The following is a 7838-nucleotide window of genomic DNA, read 5'->3' on the forward strand; positions in this document are numbered from 1 at the left end:
ACTTGAATTAGCTACCTGTGTTCTTGGGTGTCTAACAACTTTACCCGTGGAAAATTGGAATCGGCGAGAAATACTGGTTGATGAAGAACTCATACGAGGTTATGTAGTTCCGTGATAATCTTGAGATACCAGAGGGCAATACTCGAGAGTATAGCAGAATAGAGGTTGGACGGGTCAAATGATCTACAGAAGACAAGTACTTCCACTTGTCCGAGAAATGAAATCAAAAAAGAACAATCATGGTTGGAACCACGGTTGTGAAGGTGCAAACATAGATACAAGACAAACTTATCACATGAGGATCATTATTTTGACAAGAAGCTTCCATGGTAGGATCTACATCGTGTCCATGGGCATGAACACAAAGTTCAAGGTCGACTCCCACTTCCCCAATGCATAACTTTTCATTCACTTCTCATTTTTGACAAAGTTGTAGAATTGAAAATTTATCCAAAGAAACGCCAGTAGATATAACCTGCATAATCTTCGGGTTTTCACACAGTTTGTGGAAGGCATAGGTTCAACATCGGGGCATCTTAGGAACACACTAGATCGTTGATGGCGCGCGTTGTTGCGCCCGTCTATTTAACTCTTAGGGCATCTTCAACGCGAAGCACTTGTGTAGGCGCTTGAGGAAATAAAGAAAAAGGATACTTTACTTAGCGCCTGTGTAGGAGTCCGTGCTTCCAACGCAAATATCAATCTGTAGACGCCTCACGATTTAAATTAAAATAAAACAATAACCTAAGCATCCGCTCTCCCAACGCATGAGGCAACCAAGCGCCCCTACTTTCTCTGGATTCTGTTGAGATTCCCGTACTAATCCTAGCGTTCAGGTAGCGCCGGCCGCAAGTTCATTTGCTGCATGCAGAAAAAAATATTGAAGCGCCGGACGACTACTTTTGCATCGACGCAAGCTAGATTCCTGGCTTCGACCGGGAAACAGGCAAAAAGGGCAGGAAATCGATCCTGGCGCCCATCTTAAGCGCCTGCATTGTAGATGCCCTTAGTTGTTAGGGGTATAATGTAATTTTTTTACATTTGTTTGCAATGCTTTGATGTATGATGCTTTTTGTGTGCTTGTTCTTGCCTCCCCCACTTTGTAGAGAAAGAATATGTAAGTGATGAGGGAAATCTGGTCCAATTGATCTTAAAATTCAGTTTTTTATATTCTTAGGTTTAATTGACTTGTTGTTTATTTCTTCGTGCTTGTGCTTTACTCATCCATTTTGTAGAATGATGGAACTGAAGAGAGAAATCCGGTCCGGTTGATCGAGTTGTTGGTCCAAGTTGTGGCATCAAGTGTAGAAGATTTGAATTGGGTCTTATTGGTGGATACATGTTCTGTGATTGATCGTATCCTCCACTTGGCTCCTAAAAAGCTCTCCCAGAAAGGCTTATGTAAAGACATTTACAAATAAAAATGTCGAGAAAAGATATTAGGAATATTTGAGAAAATAAAAATAAATATAGGTGGTACAAATATTTCAGATTTTTTGACAATATTTATTATCTAAAGTAATCGATGCATTATGGCCTGTAATAAAATTATAGAAGGGATTACACCTAGGCATATCATTGGGCCATGCCTCTGTCGTCGACAACCAATCCGGTCCGGTTGTTCTTCAGCAGTACCTCACTTCGTGAGAGACACCGACGCCCATGATAAATTATAGAGAAAGATAAAATATACTGAAATAAATTATTTAATGCATGTTTCCTTTGCATTTTGAAATAAGAGATTCTCCAATCGGTAGTAAGTAATAAACCATGGCAGGAAGATACTAAGCAGGAACTCTATCAACTCGCAGTACTATTTTACTTTCTTACAATTGTGTGTGTCCGTCTGTAGCTCACTTTGATTTATAGCCACCACTGGGTTATGAACATAGGAGCAACATCTATCCTTCATTAAGCAGTAACCTAAAACATGAATATGCAGGAAACACAAGAATTATAAATTAAAGTGGAACCATTGTGAGGATTAATTCAATCAAAGAAGTTGGGTCGAAAGCTATGCGTTTTGCATAGCACACTACATGACAGATCACATAATTGTTGAATCTAAGTCTTCATCGTACACTGCGTTACAACAAGAATCATGTATGTATGTACCTCTGATCAATGATATCAGACTAATCTCCACATAGAAGTAACACCAAACATGGTTATTCAATTGCAAATTTGTAAGCAATATTTTTGTATATTTCAAACCATAAAACCTGATCTATTTATATCTTGAACCATTTGTTAGTTGACAGAAATCATAGTTCACATTTATACCGAGGGTTGTACGCAAATGTTTATGTTGTTAGTTGGTTTATTAACTTTCCTTGGCATCAGCTCTCTTGTATCAGATGAGGTCTGAATCAACCAGTGTATAAATCAACAGAAAACTGGCATGAGAAGATCTTATAAGCTAAAATAAAGATTATAAACTTGCTTGCTTATTTGAGACAAACATAGTAACCTTGCAGGCCAAATAGCACACGAGAGAAACATCGCAACATTGACATGCCTGTCTACTTTTCCGGTTGGATCATAGGAATTTCTATAAATATGTGCAGTATGAAACATGGAAGTTTAATAGAATATGGGTTTGGAATTTAAGGATACCAACAAAATTAAGCTTCTGGATTAGCACTCAAAATCATTACTTCTTCTTAGGATGATCATACAACGAAACATATAGTAGTGAAAATTTGTCTATTGTAGCTGTAAGATAAGTCACCAAAACCAAAGGTCATGTATACGCTCTGAGGCCTTCAAGTTCAGTACTGCGATAGGAGGTTTGTGCAAATATGTATGACACCAAAAGATGTCATGGTTGCATGTAGCCGTCTTAGCATAACAATATAGGCGAGACTATAACTTATCTGTTGCTTTCAAATTGGACGAAGTCAGAAAGAAAAATGACCACAATATTTTTGCAATTTCCAAGATAAAGTCAAAGAAAGAGCCAAACTAACCTTCACAGCAAGCATCACCTCCAGATCAACTTCTATCACGGTTGCCTCGGGGACTTTGGCTCCTCCGGTGCAGGACTCATTATATTTCTCTTCATGGCCAAGAGGCATGCATCTATTCTTTTCACTTCTATCTTCCTGCATATGTCCATCGGTGAAAATTCAATTAATGACACAAAATATCAACAATAACATCATATATTGCAGATAACAAGAGAAGAGCATGAGAGAAGTGGGAGAGCATAACTGTTGATCAGAAATGGCATACCTGCAAACTTGTGAGATTTTTGGGGACGTGATATTTTTGCATTGCACACGCAATGTAGATTATGTCAATTAGGAAATTCCTTAGTTCCTAAATGCCTGATAGTTATAAGCAAATCAGGGCAACACGCATGCAAGACGATGATGTAGAAATGGGTGCTTCAAGGAGTGTGAACTTGCCATAGTACAATATGTACTTTTCCTCCTTTAGTAAAAAAATCTTCAAGGCATTAGAAAAAGGTGATAAAAAAATTAATGTCATGAGGACCATGCTGGTCGACCAGGCTGATATTTGAGTTTACAATAAAATTATCATCCATTGGAACCAGCTAGCAGCTAGCACTTGTTATGACAAACCAAAATGCATCATTGGTGTTATTTCATACTCCCTCCGTTCCTAAATACAAGTCTTTTTAGAGATTCAACTACAAACTACATACGGATGTATATAGACATATTTTAGAGTGTAGATTCACTCATTTTGCTATGTATGTAGTCTATAGTGAAATCTCTAAGAAGACTTACATTTAGGAACGGAGGGAGTATAAGTGTACTACCAATGTTACATGTTTGCAGAATGTAATCACAGAACTACATATAAACCCCCCATCATAAAACACGAGAATTCAGAATGAATATAAGAAATGTTCACCGAGTCAGGTGTATACCTTAATATAATCCTTGAAATTTTCCATCGATGTCTCAATTGGTTCTACAAGCAATCAAAAAGCCAAATGCCCAACAGACATGTAATCAAATATATAATAATGAAAACAAATAAATTACTTGTAGATGCTTAAGTCACATTACATGGGCATAGGAAGTTGAAAGAAAAGTAATCACACTCGGTGGTGCTCGAACCACCTAAATAGAATCATACGCTTTGGCCACAAGAGCTTCCCTGATAATATTCCTTGTTGTGTATGCAAGCAGCTGCATACCAAGCTATGTGAATCTGGTTTATATACAAAAAAACGAACACATTGGAAAGCTTTGCCCACATCAAGGAATAGAGGGAGGGGATAAATTATAAATGCCACGCATTGGTTTGATGTTTGTTGGGCGAATTGGATTAGAGAAGATATTGGGCCTTGCGGCACAGATGATGTGCACCCTCACCTTTGGCATGCTGCCCGGACTCGTTTCTCACATGTTTTGCCTGCAGCTCAGTGCCTAAAACACCAAACAGAGGTACAAGTAGATCAGGGAAGAACGGGGTTGAATGGGGTATCAAGGACCGCAAGACGAACCGTATAGAGGACCTTCATGCTCGCCATGTACTCCTCCATGGCTGTCGGCCTGAGCAGTGGATCATGTCAGACTGTAGACAACGGCGGCGGAGAGTCTTCAACGAGTTATGAGTTGGTGGAGCAAGAAAGACAAGCTGAGGTAGTGGTGCGTGCGCTCCAAGGACGGTTCCGTGAGGGGTAGCGGAGGCAGAGAACGGCGGCGAATCAGATCTCGCTCCTCCAGTCAGTCCGACCGCGCGCATCGACTTCCATGCCTCGACCCGACACCTCCGGTCCAATCGTGCACCTCGCATCAGGAGGATTGGATGGACGCCGCTCCTCTGTATCTCCCTGCCACATCAGCTGCTACCTCCGTCCCGCCTCGATCCGTCTGGCCACTCATCATCGCCAACCCTAGCCGCCACTCGCAGGAGTGGCTTGCGGGAGGAGGACCAACAATGACGGGGAACAGAAGATGTCGCACATTTTTTTTTTTTTTTGAGACACGGCACCCTTTTATTAATTGCAAATGTTCATAGGAATACAAATAATCTCGGGCAAATCTAAGAGCCAAACATGGCGCCCGGTAGAGAGAGAGGATGCCGCTTTGGCGAGGTTATGGGCCTCAACATTAAACTGACGATACTCATGGATAAATTTAACATCTCGGAACAAACTCCGTTGAAAGTTGATCTCTCGCAAGATAGTCGCGTACCGGCAGGTGGTCTCAGATGTGATATTGGCCACCACTTCTAGGCAGTCTGAAGCAATACACAACGAGTCGAGATGAAGATCTGTAGCCAAATCCATAGCCTCCTTGCACGCTTGGGCTTCAAGTGTCGCAGGATCGACGAGCCCCTCAAAGACGACGGCTGAGGCGCCCATGTATTTGCCACTCTTGTCCCTGCATATTACCGCTGCAACCCCCTTTGAGCCGTTCCTAGCCAGGCCGGCATCCACGTTCATTTTGAACTCGTGAGCATCAGGTTGCAGCCAGCAGGGGCCTGTGGGAACTGTTTCTGTCATATGCGTTCCATGCATGCCTATGGAAATTGCATGCATACCCCTCGCCTTTGCATGCAGTGCCTGGGGCTGATTAGTTTTGAGTGCAGAAGCCAGCTCCAGATCCTCTAAGTATTTCTGAATGAACAAATGAGTGCTCATGGGACTTTGGAACTGCTCATCATGGATAGCTCGTCGGCGTGCCCACCAGATCGCCCATATAGTGACTAGTGCTCGCGCAAGATCAGCTATCGGTAGTGTGTCAATTAACCACAACATCCAAACCTTTGCATCATCAGTACGATTAGAGATAAGCACATCCGTCAGCTCCTCGTCGGCCAGCGCCCAGACGCACCTTGCAAGCCGGCAGTCAAAGAGAGAATGACGCCATGTATCTAGAGCCGCATGACAAATCGAGCATTCAGCCGAGTCTGCCATCTTCCTGTGTTTTCGAACTTCGCCTGTGGGGATGGACGTTTTAGCAAGTCGCCATGCAAAACCTTTGATTTTTGATGGAATCGTGGCGCCCCACAATTTTGACCAAGAGCGCATGTCCGCGCCAATATTTGAGTGTCCAGGGTTGCCCTCAAGCCAATCAGTCCGCTGCTCCTTTGTGGCTGCCAGGAGCCTGTAAGCCGAACGTACACTAAAAAGGCCCCTCTTATCATAGTGCCAAGACCAGAAGTCTGCTTGTACCTTAGAGCTAAGAGGGATGTTTAGGATTTCTGCCTTGTCCATGTCATAAAAATGCTCCTCAAGTAACTGAATGTCCCACGAAGCCGAGGCATGATCAATTAATTCCGAAACCATCTGTGGGGGGTTAGGCGCCTTTGGACACACCGGGCGCAATTTGAAATCGCGAGGGATCCAATTATCATGCCATATATGGGTACCATCTCCTGTTCCAATCCTTTTGATAAGCCCGAGTTTCAGGGTGTCTCTCCCTTCTACTATAGATCGCCACACTTGCGATGGATTTTTACCAAGTTCAGCATCTAGTACCGAGCACGCGGGGTAATACACAGCCTTGAGGATCCGAGCACTTAGGGAAAGTGGTTCTTGTAGGAGACGCCATGCTTGACGTGCCAACAACGCTAAGTTAAAAAGCTCTATATCACGGAATCCCATGCCTCCCATATACTTAGGTTGTGACATTACATCCCAAGATACCCATGCTGTCCTTCTTTCTCCTTTCTTTGATCCCCACCAGAATTTCCGTAACAGACCATTAATATGTTGACAGAGCCCTCGTGGAAGCTTGAAGCATGCCATAGAGTAGGTTGGAATTGCCTGAGCGACAGATTTTATGAGAACCTCCTTCCCACCTACAGACAGTGCTTTCTCCATCCATCCTTGAACTTGTTTCCAGATTCTATCCTTGAGATACTTAAATGAGCCCTCCTTCGTTCTGCCCACATCAGAAGGCAGGCCCAAGTACTTTCCCGAAAGCTTCTCATTCTGGACATCCAACGTTTGTTTGATCTCCTGCTTCATCATGTCAGAGCATCCCTTGCTGAAAAAAATTGAGGATTTGTCCTTGTTTATACGCTGACCCGACGCTGCACAATATTTTTGTAAAATAGATTCAACCCTCATAGCCATCTCCGGAGTGGCATCAAAAAATAAGAGACTGTCATCCGCAAAAAGTAGATGGTTAACTTGCGGTGCACCTGGGGCGACAGTGATCCCATGAATGCTCTCAGCTGGGTTAGAGGTCTTGAGCAGGCAAGAGAGTCCCTCCGCAGCCAGCAAAAATAAATAGGGAGAAATCGGATCACCCTGTCGAATACCTCGTGTTGGTCGAAACTCATCCAAACGCCCACCATTAAACATGACTGAGAATGACACAGAAGTTACACACCTCATAACGGTGTCGGTAAAGCGGGTACTGATCCCTAGTTTCAGCATGACAGCTCTCAAATATGACCACTCCAACCTATCATACGCCTTCATCATATCTAGTTTCAAAGCACAAAATTTATTTCCCTTCACTTTCCTGGTCTTCATATAGTGCAGACACTCATAGGCAGAAATAAAGTTGTCAGTAATAAGACGGCCTGGTACAAATGCAGATTGTTCTTCGGAGATGATGTCAGGGAGAATGAGTTTGAGCCGGTTAGCCAATACCTTCGATGCAATCTTAAAGATCACATTGCAGAGGCTGATCGGTCGAAACTGTCCTAAATTTTTTGGACTTGCTATCTTGGGAATTAATACAATGAACGTTTTGTTTATCTCCTCCGGTGAATCAACTCCACTCAGAACACGCAGCACTATATCGGTCACCTCATCACCACATAGATCCCAATGTCGCTGAAAAAAGTGAGCAGGAAATCCATCAGGGCCAGGTGCCTTAGTGGGAAACATTTGGAACAAC

General features: G+C 42.9%; 1 long non-coding RNA gene across 6 annotated transcripts; it reads right to left on the reverse strand.

Annotated features, from left to right (window-relative positions):
* Nucleotides 1-1424: 1424 nt before the first annotated feature.
* On the reverse strand, nt 1425-4938 carry LOC123157532 (uncharacterized). 6 transcript variants are annotated; one of them, XR_006479025.1, is made up of 4 exons: nt 4481-4938; nt 3235-4403; nt 2970-3104; nt 1425-1923 (listed from the first exon to the last, which is right to left on the reverse strand). It is a non-coding gene; the product is annotated as an uncharacterized lncRNA (long non-coding RNA). The 6 variants fall into 6 exon arrangements; XR_006479027.1 differs by having other exon boundaries at nt 1425-4185; nt 4350-4403; XR_006479028.1 differs by having other exon boundaries at nt 1425-3942; nt 4041-4403.
* Between the last annotated feature and the right edge of the window lie 2900 nt (nt 4939-7838).

The sequence above is a fragment of the Triticum aestivum genome, chromosome 7B (assembly GCF_018294505.1).
Source record: "Triticum aestivum cultivar Chinese Spring chromosome 7B, IWGSC CS RefSeq v2.1, whole genome shotgun sequence".
NCBI lineage: Eukaryota > Viridiplantae > Streptophyta > Magnoliopsida > Poales > Poaceae > Triticum > Triticum aestivum.